Genomic DNA, 17,717 nt, shown 5'->3' on the forward strand with positions numbered 1-17,717 from the left:
GATTGGAGATTGCATTAAAAGAAGTAGCACGTGTAAAAAGATAGTGCTATGGTAGCTAATTAAATGAAGGTGGCGCTATATATTGAAAACAGGCTGTGGATCAGAAGCTTCAACCTTTTTTTCCTAAGTTGTGTCATTTCATTTGTTCCTACAGGTATGTTTGAAAACATGAATGTGTGTATACAGTAAGTCAGAAAACAATTCAAAAGACACTTTTGTTTGTAAAACTACCAGTGGCGGCGCCACGGGGGGTATGGGGTGAATGCACCCCAGTCAGAACTCTTGCCCTCTGTTGTCCCCCCAGTAAAAACCCAAAATAAAGTTTCCACTTTTTACTGCATTTTTGCACAAAATTAGTTGATTTTGCCCCCCTTAAATTCACTTTCCCCTCAATGCCCCCATACCAGAACACAATGAAAAACAGAGTGCCATATGATTAGTTTTGCACCTTAAAACATAAAAACCGTCTCAAAAGTTATGTCTTAGTAATAGGAAGCTGTCATTGCTGAAGGGACCATATTAGCAATGCCTGGAAAGTAGCTTTTTGTCTCTTTAAAGTATCGCGATCCCTGTTCTGAAGGCCCCCTCGTTACGCGCTACTAACCAATACGGGCCGTAGAGCATGTTAGATAGTTTGATTGACAGTGACGTCAGGCGCCCAATTTTGAATTGTTTCAGAATCTTACTATTATATTGAATGATGCGGACTTTTATCTGAAAATACAATTAAATACCCTTCAACGTGTTACTTGCAATGAAAAGATTTATTGACCACGTTATTTGTACAGGATGTCTCAATACAAATGCTCCCTGTGGATTGGGGACTAAATGTCGGCAGTAAAATTAACACTTTCTTGCAGATTCTAAAACCATGAAGTGCCTTCATTAAAATGGTGCAACCACAAATTATTCCTTATTATAATCTGTGGTGCAACAATCATCAAAATCCGTTCATAAGTCACTGGGATATTTGGGATTGTGCCAATAGATACATTTTTGGACATTTCCAATGTACACATTAACAGTAATGTGCTGAATTGAAGCAGGGCAGCGACACTACCTCATTTGCATAGCAAAATGACCCGTCTCCTCCGCAGCCAATTTGGTTCCGCCCCATCGAAATCAAGCTGGTCACGGAGGAGACTACCCTCCTTGTGTTTGTTCATTTGTGTATGGAGAGCCCTTTTGGAGTCCGTAATTTAGGCTACGCTCTCAGCTAGAGTCCGACGCTACATTGCACTAGAAATACCTTTTCTGTGAAATCGCTATAGAGCCAACCGGGATCACGTATTCGTTTTGAAAATATAGCATTAAAACTGGTATCACCCTTGTGGCCCCGTGCAGTGGAAAACCTTAATTGTTTCATAAAAAGGAAATGAAAATTTAAAAAAAAATCTACCTGTGCACCTATAAAATGGGCACAGCAATTTGTCTCAAATATGAATGAATTTTAAGAAACATACGGGATATGATGAACATTGACCTGTCGTTTTATATACAATGTATATACCGTATTGTCATAATACCAATATTTGTCATTATATATAATGAGTAATATTTAGCAATGTAAATGTGCAGTTAATATGCACAAACAAATACTGATCTTTATGATATTCAGGTTTTTGTACATCACATATAACATGTCACATAGGAGGTCATACGTGTTGACCTTCATCTATTGTATTTGTTCATCTGTGTATGGAGAGGATTAACGCCATTAAACGCCATTAAAACTCCATCAGTATTAGGGCGTAGTGAACTCACCGGATTGTTATTCCAAGTACTTTGATAATACAGATAATATGTATTAATGGGTCGAGGCGATTGCATTGAAAAACCTAATAAATTATTCATAACAGTTACGTAATCAATCGATAGTGCGGACACTTTTCATTTGCAAACCACAAAATTCGTGATCTTTTAGCGTTGGAAAAAAACCACGTGAATAGAGTGCCCTCTCAAGAATATCTACTCTCTGATTGAAGTATAGAATGAAAGAAAGAAATGTTAAGTAAACTTCATACATAATTTTGAATCTTCAAAAAAGTCGTAATTTTACTGCCGAAGTTTAAGTTAAGTTCCCCAATTCACAGGGCTTATTAACAGCAAGCGGTTACTACTATTAACATATTAATTTTTTTTAAATGCTAACAATGGAGTTGTTAAAGATTAAGTTTATTTCTTTACCCTATAGTTAATGCAATCATAAAGTACAGTAACATTTAAATGTATTTTTCTATTACAGAAAGAGTTGACGATGGCAACAGCGCCAAATTAATTGGTAGGTTATAATTGAACATGTCGGAACACCGGCAATGTCAGTTAATCAAAAAAGCTTGAGAGAGAAGAGGGAGGGGAGGGGAAACTCCCGGGGGAGGCACTCCCTATCTGAAATGGCAGGGATGTGCCTCGGCCATGTTAAAAGTAGGGGGCATTCAGGTCAAATGTACAATTACAAAAATATGGGGTCATTCAGTACACAACCTGAATAAAAATGGGGTCATTCGGTATGAAACTTTGAAAAAAGGATGGTCATTGGGGTAACAAAAAGTAAAATGGGAGTCATTGAGTACAGGATTGCCAAAAGAGTATCATTAAGTACACATAAATAAGTGCCAAACTGCGTAAAAACAACTTGGCCACCTTGGAAATGTGAAAAATCTCATTATTTCTGGAGGAGAACACAAATACCACCTAAATTTGGGAATTAAAAGGGGGTCATTGGGTATAGCAGGAAATATAAAAAGGGGGTCATTGAGTACGTGAATTTTTTTAAGGGGGTCATTGGGTAATAGGTAGGACCATAACACAAAAAAAGGGGGTCATTGGGTACAAGCCGGTTTGAAAAAGGGGGTCTATCCCGAAGCACATGATGCATATCTGTCATGGAAGTGCCCCCCCCCCCCCGGGGGGAAACTATGAGTGAAAGTAAGGAAAGGTGAGAGAGGACAGAGAGAAGAGAGAGCAAATAGATGGTATAGAGAGACAATATACTATTGCATCTTTGTCATATCGGATACAAGTAAAGTTGCTCGGATACTTAGAACACTGCTGAATACTAATCGGCCATAATAAAACCTTTAAAAAAAAAAAATATTGAGAGGCCGGGCATATAATGACCAACAGCATCGTTTCATTTTCATTTGAGTTGATAATCATGATTATTACCCTTATGTTTCTTTGGGTTGTGAAAGTTACTTCCATTCAGCCCTACGAATATAACTTTCAAATTAGTAGTATGTAAGCTGACTAAGTTGCACTCTTACCGAAATTGGATAACTAAAAAGGCGGGGATGTTCCCTTAACGTGATATTTATCTGTTTAAACAAGCATTTGTTTTTATCTTGTAAGCTAATTTTCTTCCATACAATATTTTCAGGGCTCACAATTGGATGTTTAAACTTATTACTCATTATGACAGTGATTGCTGGATTTATTTTGCATCAGAAATGCTGCAAGAAGTAAGTAGCCAAATCAATTAATTCCTTCTTTATATTTTATAATAAATTCTTTCAAACAATTTCATTTTCAATATACGGAATCATTTCGTAATATACTTAGTTTTTTATTGACATCCAGTTGTAGTTCTCTAGAATAAATAAGAAGTAAAAAAATATTACACCTTTTGCCCACATGCCTTCGTTTTATTTTATTAAAGGGGTGCAGATGATCAAGACATCGAGAATCAGAATCAGTCTGGTGCACCACCAGCTGGTGAGCAGAGTCAGAGAGAGACCTCTAATGTAGAGGAATCTACTGTGGAAAATGAAGAGCAAAACACGGGTGGTAGTGGAAAAGATCCCGATATCCTCACATCAAATCCAATTGGACGGTTTTTCTTAAAAAGATTTAGAATGGGGATGTCAGCTTTTGACAATCCTCCACCTGCTGGTCATTATACGCGTGTCTTTGGAACAGAAGCGAATGTTGACGAAGTACCTGAAGGTACAGAGCGCGAAGTGCAAGGAAATAAAGGTACAACTGGGTGGATACCTACTAAAGATCATGAAAAGAAAAATGATAAAAAAACTGAAGATCCTCATACTGCTACATCTGTACCCCAGAGTCTTGTCTTGACTGGTCCCCCTGGCCCTGCCATACCTATGGCCACTTTGATATATCAAGACATCATAGATCTTGAAAGGAACAAAACAGATGGGTCTACAACGGCCACCGGTGACGGATCCATGGAAGCTGCTCCTGCTCCTGTACCCCAGAGTCTTGTCTTGACTGGTCCCCCTAGCCCTGCCATACCTATGGCTACTTTAATATTTCAAGACTCCCTTCAGAAAGAACAAAAAGTAAAGGAAACAACTGTACAAACAGAAAAGGAAAAAGGAAGGAACAATAAGAGAGAGTAAGACAACAAGTAGGAGAAGAAAAAATCGCAAGAACTCAGAGAAGAGATTTTTACTATTAATAAGGAATAGCAAAAACTAAATGGTCCTGTCATATTGGGGATAAAAAAGACAATGTTATGTTTTTAGGTATGATTAGAAGTAATATAGAATTGCAAAGAGCTTCACATTTTCTAGTGCGTTTTTTAATTATAAATTAAAACTTGCCCAGGGTGGAAAAGATTATATAGGTGGATGACTGTACAAAGACTATACAAGCAATGATTTTACAAGATGACAAATTCGAAGTTTTTACGGAAATACGTGAGTGTTGGAGGTGTCATATCACCTAGGTTTCATTATCATTGAGGTATAGGACTTTTTATTTTTTCTGAGAAGAGCAGGTAGAGCAACTACTTGATTATATTTCTACATGTTCATACTACATTACTATGAAAATTTTAGGAAATATCATCGGTCATTTTTTAAATGATTTTTCTTATTAAAATTAAGTTTATAGCGCCCTCAACGGGCACTCTCCCCATAGAACTACATAATAAAGACAAGTTTTAGAAAAACCAGCCTAAAATCAAAACGGCCGATTAATTTTTCTCCAAACTTTGCATGTGACGTAGATTTAACATCTGGAATAGTCCGACGAGTAGGACCTGTTTTTTTAGTTTACCAACTATACTCTAACTCTGATCGCTCAAGAAAGATTAACCACAAAAATCCACTAACCGCTCCTCCCGAAAAAATTTGGGCGGCGCGGTCACTGGACTTTCGCGATTCGTCTTTCTTGCGCCATGTGAGATAGTGATCATAGTGTGAAATATGTATAGTCTGGTGACTTAGAAAAAAAGGTCCTACTCGTCGGACTAATCTGGAATGTAATACAAGTGGTGTCGTTGCTGCTCTTCTAAATTAATTTATAAAATGTCCGCCCGAACCAAGGTGACGTCATTGTAAAGCAATTTTATAATAATATTGTGTGTGCCAATTCTAAGATTCTAGTGTAAACTCTAAAATTGATAAACAGTGAGTATTACCTCATGTATAGATTCCTCTCATCTGATTGGTTAAAAGTGGAGTCATCAAAATAGCTGTGCTCCCTTTTATCTATCAAGATGACGTCATAAGCAACTGTGCCCGGGGCATAGAATCAACTGTGCCCGATAAGTAATTGAATAGTCTTAACCCCGAATACACAGATCGCTCGTATATATTACGCACCCACTATACAGTCGGCGTTGATGATGACAGTGTTGTAAAAGAGACTATAGCGGTCACAGTTCGCGATGAATTTGACCCCTCCTTGCAGACGACGACCTTTCACCGCCGTAGTGAGTGCAGTGATTTGTTTACAATTTGTTACATGTCAAGGATTTATATTGTCAAATGTCACTTTTTAGACAAATTACTACGACCTGAAGACTCGGCAGTGTGTGATGTTAGCCGGAAAATGGTAGATATCGGTCCAAATTCTGTACCCTTACTCTTGCATGCACGGTGCATTTAAGACCTACGCAGTTAAAAGCATGTAGACCTTGTCAGCTCAGGAAATCTTTTAATCAATCAAATGAGAAGAATCTATATTATTCGGTATATAAAACAAATATTGACTGTTAATATTCGGGGCACAGTTTGAAATTATAGGCCCTCGGTGATGTCAAAACCATTAACTATGTCCTCAGCTTTGCTTCGGCATAGTCATGGTTTTGACATCATCTCGGGCCTATAATTTTATCTGTGCCCCTCATAGCAGTCAATTTGTATAATATGCATGCATTGCATTTTCAGCAACAAAAAAACACAATTTGCATGTAAAAGTTTTAATGTTGTTGGAACTCATTTGTAAAGGGTCTACATGTTTAACTGAGTCATTAACTTCAAACATGACGACATCATCATCATCATCATCATCATCATCATCAATCGGGTGCAGCGATCTTTGGCAAGTGCGGTTATCTGTTGCTTGAATGCCTTAATCATATACCCTAGCACATGTTGAATGTGTATCTAGGTTTTAAAAAAAAAGAGATGCCCAGTCTTTTTGCTATGAGTTGGTTGAGAAGCTTTTCTTCTGAGGCTCCTCCCGTGGAAGACGGCGGATGTGCCCAGATTTTTCAGTTAGCGATTCCTTACGAACAGGATAAGAGGCTCAATGTTGGTCAGGATGGCATTTGATAGATGATCTATCCGTATAATAATCCTGAAGCAGGAGGTAGCAAAAGCGTTGAATATGCCCTCCATGTCCTGTAATAACACCCAGGAGAGGAGAATGGTCACGCAGGATAATTTCAGTTTTGCAGCGCGCGATGTATGATTGGGGACTCCTCCTGCGATGTTCCAGCTTCCAAAAAACACACCATGCTAATGACTTGTGTCTTTAGTGGTCGCTTGCAGTAGATGCTCGTGAAACAAGATATTCCTAATCAGAAAAGAAAAGATACAACAATCCTCATTATTTAGGGAGGAAAACACAGAGCCGACACCCTTTCTCCCCATCCCTTCTCCCAAATATTTCTCTCTGTCACCCCACCCCTCGGCATGCTCGGGAAAATGTGTTGCTCTCGATCCCGCTATTACGGTAGTTTGACAAATGGACTAATTTGATCATTGATGCTTTAAGGGAATTACTGATATTACGGATAATAATACGGATAATAACACTGTACTTACAGTATGTCCAGCAACCCCTGGGAGATACTGAAGGGATGCTGCAGCCAATCAAAATTGTTTCGCTTGCCCAAGATCGCAATAGTTGGAGAAAGCTTGTAGTCGCTCCGAAGCCGACTGATGATGATGACCAAAAGAACATTTTTTACCATGATTTTGTAGTGTTTCAATACTTTTACATTTTTTGCTGTGTCACTTACATAAATTCCTACTGCAAATTAGGGGAAATTAAAGTAGCTCTGCGGTTTGTTATTGTTGCTATGGTTGATTTATTTATCCATGGTTCGATTTCTAGTTTTGGTCACATGTAGAGTTCATCTTCTGCATGTATTTCTTACCATTCATTAATATTTGTGTTGTACCAGAAAAGATATATGCCCATTCTTAGATACTTTCATGAAATAATACATCTAATCGCAATATCTGGATTGAAAAATAAACGGGTAAATTACTGAAGAAGAAATAATAAGAAACTTAGTTCCTTAAAAACATGAAAGAGTATAAAAATATTATCGTTCGAAAATTACTCCTATAGACGAATCCATTTTCACGCATTCATACACCTCAATGGCAGCCATAGCTGGGTCCCCCCTTCTAGGTCTATTCCACCTAAAATGTGAAATGATGTGGCCTTGGCGAGGATATTAAACTACATTCCATCACCCTTGTTACACGTAGACAAAAGAATGATGAAAGTTTTCAACACAATACAATTCAAAATTGATATTTAAGCGGATTTAATCCACCCAATTGGGCAGTAAAAACACCAGTTTTGTGCAGACGGAACCCAGTAATGGCCGACTGAATTCTGACTATCACTTGGCTCGTTGGATTCGTCTATAGCATTTGTACATTAGGCTAACCAGGAACAAAATAAACAATTTTACTTCATTTTTGGACATTTTCCACCTGATAACTCCTTTTTTTTAAAGTTATACCAAATGGTCAATTATGGTTGTAATAAGTAAATACGCTGGCGCCTGGCGGCACCGTTAGCGCTATAGGACCAAACCAAAAGTGATGCCTTAAGAGCAGATATTGATCATGTTTAATAATTATATAAAATTGTACATGGCTGTTTGTTTGTTTGCTTGTTTGTTTCTTTGTTTATCTATTTACCTAGGTTGGTCCGTGAGGGATAAAGTTTGAATCCATTGTTCATCCACGGTTTAAACCGGTGCAAAATGCACAAGCCAGGCTAGCCATAGCTTGGAAAAAGCATGCTGACCCAGGGATGCTGACCCATATAGTTAAAAGGGAAAATAGCAAGAAATTGAGACGAGCAATGAAGTGAGGAAACATTTATTGGTGTAGGATATGTATTGTCTTCAAACTTACACAGAATATCAAACATCGTCAAAAAACGTAAATATTTTTCTGTCGACTTCCTGGAGTTTGGTTTTTGAAACAAGACGAGGTGTTGTTGGTCGAAGCAACCTAAAAATCGATTTTCATTATCTAGATCAATATATTATTAAAAATTAACACCTTCATGTTTTGCAAAAGTTCATTCTACAAATCGTATACTTTGCAAACTTGCTTAATTTATTGTTGTTAATGAGTTATGTACGTTTTACAAAAGTGTTGTTGTTTCAGCCCTCTTTACAACGTAACTCAAGAACCGCAGCACCTATAAAAGTATATCTGTGGTATTTTAATTCTTCTACACGATCGCTATGAATTGAGCAATGCAGTTTTTGCCAAAGCTCACTACCATTCGTAAGATGCTGCGAACTACCAAATCACAACAGTTTAAAATAATTAATAACCTTAATAAAGTAGATGAGTGCAGAAAAGGGCCTGTTTCCTGGAGAAAATGAGGGAGTGGTGAAAGTTGAGAAATTGTCATCTGTGCGAGGATATTATACGCAAAGGATACATAAATTTCAGTCAAAAGTGGACTTCGCTGAACAGTGATTTTAGCATGACAGATTTGGATCAGGATATGCACCAGTCGTCCGGAAGACGCTTGAGTGCAACAGCACTTTGTAATCAACAAGAAAGAGACTGCCAGAGATAGACACAGTGAGAAAGTGCAAGCTTCAATTGGTTCGTTTCCGTATGTACAAATATAATTATTTTTGACCTGGTGTTGACGATGTGCACTGTTTTGGAAATAAAAATATGTTATAGGGATGGAGTAGGCGGTATAACACATGGATGTTTATGGCTGAACCAGGGCTCTGAAAAAGGTGAATATAACTTGAATTCTCACGTGATCACCGGGTTATTAAATGATATAGGCCAATTAATGACATCATTATTTCGGAAGTGTGCCAAGCGTGGCAAAGTCATTTATTATTATTAATTATACTAGTACTTTGATCTTTAAACTGACATTATCTGACATGATCATAATAGATCATTTATATATATAACTGTACTCGAGTTCATTGTTTCATTCACTGTTGTGTACAACAGACTAATAACATTGGATATATCAAGGCTGACAAAAGTAAGTGCTCATTTTAGAACGAGTATAATTATTATTGCAATTAACAGTGCCCATGCACTGAGACTTTTGTCCGCAAAGTATATTGATTTCGGACTATTATTTAGTTGAAAACCTAATGCTGAGTAGGGGTTTTTTTATAGCTTTTTGTATCAAACTGTGGGCGAGCTTTTTGACAAGAATACGCCGGGGAATACGCATGCGTAGTTTCACTGTGTTCAAGATGAAGAATTTTATTGACATTTTTACGTCTGACAATGTCGACGTTTTGTGTATGTGCTGCACGCTTCCAACCAATATTCACCCGATCACCGGCCCAAATAGTGTAAAATACCATTTTTTTTTGCGTATGAAGCCTTTTTTAGGGAAGCGTCTTAGTGTCATCCGACTTGACGACATTGCAAGATTATCTTGACATGTCAACTTATTATCAATATTATGTCGACATGGTCAGATACATTATCACGCCAAGTCGACATACCAAAAATTATATGTCGACATGGCAATTGTCACACCAAATAGATGTCAACATGACAAGATAAATTATCACACCAAGTCAACTTAGTATACAAGGCAGTTCTCGAGCCACGAGTCTCGCCAGTTTTCGCGACCGCCTGCTTATGCAATTGCTTTTGGTAAAAGAAGTAAAACAATAGGGATGGCGGTTCCAAGAAAATGTCGTCCAAAGCCTTGGGAAGTGAACACCACGCAGAGTAAATATTCATTACAGTCATTTTTTCATGTTTAGCCTATTATACAAGTACGTGTATGTATAAGCCTTTTTGAAATATGGCGGGCACAAAAGGAGAGGGCGTACTTTGAAGTGAGTAATCTTTTGTCAGCTGAGAAGCATACAAAAGATTACTCACTTCAAAGTACGCCCTCTCCTTTTGTGCCCGCCATATTTCAAAAAGGCTTATTGACATCAAGGTTAGGGTACTAATAATCTTCATTTATCATGTTAATCAATAGACTCCTGGTGAAATATGTCTACTTCCATCTTGAGGAGACCTTTCAAAAGAAGGTGAGTCGTGATTTTTTAATAGTTTTCTGTGCGTAGGCAATTGAGAGTCTTAAAATAATCTTTATGGCCTACAGATATTTCAGGAGAGAAAAAGGAGGCCCTAAAGAGGCAAATGGACAGAAAAAATTACTTTCTTTGACGATGGCCATAATTGTTTGTTTTAGGAGCATTTGACAAGGTCTGGCATAATGGTATTTGTTCGAAACTCATGGCAAAAGGAGTATATGGCAAACTGCTCACCATCAAAGTTGTCTTCCATCAACGCATCAGTTCCCCAGGGGTCAATATTGGGCCCACTTTTGCTCTCTTTCTATGCATTGATGACCTGGGTAATGAGTGTGAAGTCCAAACCAACTCTACCTCTACGCAGATGATTCCACCTTGTTTTGTGAGATTATGAAATTGCATCTAGAGATAACCCTGAAGCAGTTACGTATAATGCTATGAACAGAGACCTGGAGAAAATGAGGATCTGGGCAGACAGATGGAATGTGACCTTCGAACCCACGAAATAAAAGGCAATATCAAGAAAGAGGAATCCAAAAAAGCTAGAGTTTCTGTTTGGTACCACCAAACTGGCTGATAAGAAGAAGCTGGAGATCCCGGGACTTACAGTCGACAGCAAGCTGACCTGGACAAAGCACATTTCTATAATGTCTCATTCAGAGCAGAACAGAAGCTGGGCGCTCTGAGCCTGAGGAGATTTGCAAATAAACTTGATGTCAGAGGCAGAGCAACCGTTTACAAGACTCAAGTTCTCAGTGTGATGGAATACACCTCGCTGTCTTGGATGAGTGCCAACACCACCACTCTAGGATTACTAGACTCTATCCAGAGGAAGGCCCTTCGAACCATAGGCGTGAGCGAAGAGGAAGCAAGCACTGAGCTGAACATCACATCTCTCCTTCAATTAAGTGGCTGCAGCAACAGTCCCCTACAAAATGGACACTAATTTGTGCCCACCAGATCTGAAGTCATTTATAAATTATAGCTTGTCCGTGCCTTGTCATGGTCTCACAGTAACAGTTTCTAGAACCATATCTACTGGCAGAACCTTCATCCACACTGCAGTTCACGTTTGGAATAGCCTACCAGATGGAGTAGTCGGAGACATATCTGACACTAAAAAGGCACATCATCCTTCAAGAGCAGATTGCATAAGCATCTCTTTTCATGTGTCTGATGCTTTACTGTAGCCCATCACTCTTGTTGTTTCTAAGCTGCTGTGAACCACTGGTTGGTCCATGTGGTTGGCTTGTGCCTAGGTGCATATGTAAGTTCTTGAGCTGTATCACTCCTCATGGGCTATTGTTTACTCTAGCATTTTATTAAATAATAATAATTAAATAAACTAGGGATGATCATCTTATTCTCACATGTACAAAAACCTTTACTTGTCTTGTGTACCATATGTAGATTGGATGATTGATTTAGCAGGAATAATTGTGTTTTACACTGCCATAGCAGGGAATATAGAAACGATTTCTAAAAAATGTACAAGTAATCCTAATTTTACAGCACACACAATTAAACAAATGTTGGCTATTATGCATTTATGGGTTTGTATGGTTATTTTGGATCTGTGCTTGTAAAAATCCTTTAACATTTGCACCAAATAATTTGGGAAAATGTTCAAACAAAAACACAGTATCCACGGGCACGGTCGTTTGATGGCATGTAAAACATAGTCAAAAAAATTGAACACTGATGGCGCTATTTATCTTAAACCTTGTTTTCATCTTTGCAAGGGGTAGACACTGGTGTAATGGCATAAAAACATCAGAAAAAGAGTAAGAAATAGCAAGGAAATTTTCAACAAAGTTTTCATCACGAAATGTAAGGAATAACTTATATTCTTTGCCTAAGTTAAATTTAAAATATATGTAAATAGCGCCCTCAATTTGCCCACAAATATACAGTTTATGGAATAAACATTACTGCAAAAAAGCAGGAAAAGATGAATAAGTTGATAAAGAGACGAAAATTTATGATAAAAATAGCTCAAATATAGCCCAAGTCTAAAATTTAACATTATGTAATGTTTTGTTAGAAAATGTAATAAATGATCACATCAAACAATCGTGCAGGTGGACTATGACATGATAATAGTAGTTTAATTTTTGGTACGGAGAGCAATTCCCGTGTTTTTTGCATAATTATGTCCTAGTACAATTATTGTTTTGTCTCTGTTGTTATGATTGTGCTTTGTTTAATAAATTAACCTGGCACCTCGTACCATGAGGGTTACGTAATATAAGGACGTATGAACTTAAGTACCATCACACACCGTGGGCATCTATTTTGCTATCTATTTTTGCTATTTATAGAGTACGTGTAAGAGTGTCACAACAAACATATCATTATTGTTTATTTATTTAGATTCATTTATTATAATGCATTGTTATTTTCATAAAGTAAAGAAATCCCCTAGGCCTGTTATATAATAGTTGATAGGTCTATGCCAAGAGTCACGTCATTCTAAAAATTTGTTGCAGCTATAATCCTCCATTTGGACCAAATATTGTAGAATGCGCATGTATACACATAAATACATGTAATATGTTATACATTTGCAGGCTTTGCAGCCATCATCATTCTTACAGAACAAGTCCAAAGCTCAAAGAGCAGTGTTTTCTTTCTAGGTTTAGGCACAGGTGTAGGTCACGCAGATTGTGAAAGATGCGAGGCTAGGCTAGTTTGGTACAATTACCGATTTGAGTACTTTTATGGCCAAGAATCATCACTAGTGTTTTAATATCATAATCATATAATCATGCATCATACTCAAAATCGAGACAAAATAAAAGGCATTGTCTAGTCCCGTTGTTATCTTTTTCTTCTATAAATATTCGTGACTTATACGCCGACGTTTTTTGCTGGCGTTTTGCCATATGTAGGCCTAGTTGCGATATATACACGTCGGGTTTTCCGTTGCGATTGTCAGTTGTCCGCAGCGATCTTTGGTGTTTTCCGCTCATGTGATCAGCTTTGTTCATAGCTCTGTTCGCCTTACTGACGTCCTCCGCATCGGAAGACGCTGTTTGAAATAACCTGTTGAGGAAGACGCCACGAAAAATTAGCCGCTCCGTAAGTCGCCTTTTTGAAAATCCTTTGGGAATCGAAGCAGGGGTGAAAATAAAGAGTGTTGGTTTTACATAAAATGGCATGGCATCTGGCTTAAAAATTTAACTAGGAACCAGGGCGCATTTCCAAATTACCAAGGGCCAATAAAAATAAATATGTGCTGGATGAGTTAAATATGCATTAGCTGCTTTGGTTCACTATCCAGAGGGTCAGTTTTGTGAGAAAAGTGTCCCCTGGTCAACTAAAATTGAGATGGAAAAAAGTGCCATTTCAGAGTTTCTGGAGGCCAAACGGCTCCCGTCTCCCACTTATTTTTACCCTTGGATCCAAGTATTTTACATCTTCGTATTACTCAAGGTCAATTGTCTTCTTCTTCTTCTTCTACTTCTTCCATGGTAGTGCAGTCCTCATATAGATGAGTATCAAACGCACTGCGAGGGTGGTCATGCGTGGTACAAACATGACATAAACAAAACAAATTGTGCGCAAAATAAACAGGTGCGAGTAAAAACTGGTAGCAAGATGATTACTGCCAGTAGGCCCTCAACGCAGTCTTGAAGGCGTTGAGGGAACAGGATGCAGCTGGGTCGGTTGACAGGCTGTTCCAGTCACGGATGGTGCGTGGAAAGTATGAGTTTGAGTAAGCTGTCGAACTACACCGCGGATATTGAAAGCGGGAACCATGGCCTCTGGTGATTGAAGCTAGTGGAGTCATGTACTGGGACCACCTGATGTCGATGAGGTCAAACCGAATGCGATACATCATCTCCAGCCTGCTTTGGAGACGTCTGGTAGCCAAGGTGGGCCATTGGAGATCTTGAACCATGGCTGACACACTGCTGGAGCGATCATAGTCACCTGTGACAAACCTAGCACAACGTCTCTGAACCTGCTCAATCTTTCTGATGATGCGTTGTGTATGAGGGTCTCAGGATGTGGCGGCATACTCAACTATTGGGCGGATGAAGGTTTTGTAGCTGGTCTCTTTGATCTTGTGTGAGTTGTGTCCACAGTGGCCGATGTTTCTGCTAAGGAAGGCTCTAATGGAATTGGCTTTCTTTGCAACAGTGTCAACAGGGTGCTATAAGGCAGTATCATTTTGGTCATATAATGATGTTATTGCAAATTGCATGCGAAGCGTAAGCATTTGTTCAATTGTACACTATTTTAGCCCAAAATTAAAGTAAAATGTTGTCTTTTTCAGGCCAATGTTCGTTAATACTGGGCCAATTTTCAATTTTACACTGGGGTAGGGGTTAAAACGATCTTTTGGGGCGGTTAGTATTAGAGGGGGATTTAAATATTATTGGGGTTTAAGTTAGCAAACCAACTCATTTGGGGGTTCAAACCCCTAACCATGCTAACTGACTCCCCCTCTCCCCACAAAGACCACAATGGCAAGATTTTGGACTACGTATAGTAGCCCTTAGTGGCCCTTAAAATCTGAGGTCTTGGCGCGTTTTGACGTTGCAACAGAAGCAGTGGCTAAATTCTGCAAGTACAATTTCCACCCACCAGTGTCTTCCGCTGGGAGCTGCGGGAGACGTCAATAAGACGAACAAAGTCCCAAACAAAGCTGATCATTTGAGCAGAAACAACCGAAGGTTCAGCAGACAACGCAAAATCGCAACGTCTGACTCAACGCTCGGGAAAACGTCGGACTATAATATAGCCCGACGTTTTAGCAGGCGTTTTTCTGTTGCGTCAGATGTGCCGGGCCTTTTCCCGGCCTTCCGTTGTCCGCTGGATGTCTTCTGCAGCGAGAGAGACGTTCAATAAGTTTTAGCTGCCGCGGAAGACACTGCGGAAAATATTTGCCGCTATATGTTTGTCTCAATGGTAAAACGCCGGCAAGACGCAATTAATTTTGACCTTTCAAGTCCAAATATAGTTTGCGACAGATACAGCGGCTAATATTCCGCTAGCGTCTTCTTTTGCATACGACGTCCATAAAGCAAACAAAGCTAAGAACAAAGCTGAACACAATGTCGCAGGCTCGCAGCGGACAACTGAAAATCGCGGCGGACAACGGAAAACGCGATGTCTGACGAAGTGGCAAACGCTCGTAAAAACCTCGGACTATATTTTGGGTTTAAGGCTGAAATGTGAATGTTGTCCGACGTCTTCCACGCGTTTTGCCGCTGCGTCAGACATCACGTTTTCGGTTCTCCGCAGCGACTTTCGGTTATCCGCTGCAAATGTGAATGTCTGTTCTTTCCGCTGAAATAATTAGCCTTGTTGCCCCATAATTTCCCTTGATTTTGTACATTTCCCTCAACTACTTGACAAAAGTGGGTGCACGCCATCCCACTCCCCCTTGCGCATGCCTTCGACTACTTCGTATACAAATAAGTCAAAATTTGATGTTTAATTTTGATTTTATGTTTCATTATCTCAGGTGCAGAGGTAAACTTATTGGAAAAGATTCTGACGAACACCAGTCTTGGCTTTATAAAGAACCATTACAATCGGCAGGAGTTCCAGAAAGGTAGGTATTGCCTATGACGATACATACAGATCAAACGTTTTGGCAAATTATTATATATCATGATATTATTGTGGCGTTTCATGCATATAGAAGAAGTTTCACATACCTCAAATATTTTACTATTCGTTCGATTTCCAAGACAAGCATAAAATAATTTTAAATATCATTTAAATAGAGCAGCGTGATGGTGAAGGTTTTTGGCTTTGATCAAACTTTGTTGCAAGAAGTCCCGGTTTGATTGCCTTTGGAGGCGCGACACAAATAACAAAAAGCCTTTAAAATTATCCACTCACTCACCTAAATTAGTAAAATAGTTCGTTTTTATTAAAAACACCATTGTCGTATCTTAAAACAAAGAGTTAAACCAATAAACCGTTTGCTTTCTATTATCACAATACAATACAACACAATACAATACAATACAATACAATACAATACAATACAATACTATACTATACTATACTATACTATACTATACAATACAATACAATACAATACAATACAATACAATACCTTTAAAAAGCTATGTGAAATGAGACCACATGACATCTACATTTATTTCTGTTTCTTATATTTCCTCCCGGTAACGCTCTATACAGTAGTTTCTTCAAACGCATATACGCAATGCTTAAACATCGAAGACTGAAGGATGGTGGCAGCAAGTTTCGAGGTGTTGCTCCATCTTCCGATGGTGATGATGGTGATGGTGATATCGATAAACATATCGGTACGATGTTCGACCCACACCGTTATTATACCGTCGTCACCACGGTCAGCGACACCGATGAAATGGCAGATTACGACCAGTTGACGATGGAAGCCACCGAAAGTGCGTTGCACTATACAGATGATGTCGACACTCTTCTGAAAGAGCTGAAAGAGGACAACAGGTTATATCCATCACAGATTGCACAATGTTCAGAAGATGGCGATTCTGAGATGGCCTTCCAAGACTGTAAAGTTGGAAAGGAAATCGAAGCTATCAAGATCGAATTCGAAGATGACCAAAGAAAAGGAATACAAGAAATAGGAGGACGCATAGAAGGAAAAGGAGAAAAAGAAAGAATTGATGTAGATCTATCTAGAAGGGATGATGACAACGAAAGCAAAAAGAAATTAAGCGAAATACACAAAAGAAAAGCAAACTATTCTGGAAAGTCTTCTGACGACGAAGATGGTCTTAAGGTAGACAGAAAGACATCCCCGGCTTCTAAAAAGTATGAGCAACTACACCAGATGCCATCAAGAGAAAAACGAGTGGCACGCAAGGGATGGAATCAAACCGATGATATCAAGGCAGAGGCCGTGGCTCTACAAGAGAGAAGTCAGAACCAAGACCCCCATCAAGAAACCGAAGTCATTGGAAGCAATATCAACATTACAAAAGAAGAGGAGACTTTCGCTACAAATCAACGTCATCCAAACACTGAAGTAAAGGCTCTTGACAATTCTTTGACGGGTATTAATGGACCGACCAAACCACTGGCTAAGGCTGATCAAAGTATGATGGAGCAACAGGATACCAACGAAGATGCGGGAAATGAGCATGATGACGATAATGGAGATGGACGTGAAAATCACATGAAACCCCAAGAAAAAAATGATAGAGGTGGGAAGGAGGATGGCAATGATGAGTATCGTCAGAGTGGAGCC

The sequence above is a fragment of the Amphiura filiformis genome, chromosome 13, assembly GCF_039555335.1.
Source record: "Amphiura filiformis chromosome 13, Afil_fr2py, whole genome shotgun sequence".
In the NCBI taxonomy this organism is placed as follows: Eukaryota; Metazoa; Echinodermata; class Ophiuroidea; order Amphilepidida; family Amphiuridae; genus Amphiura; species Amphiura filiformis.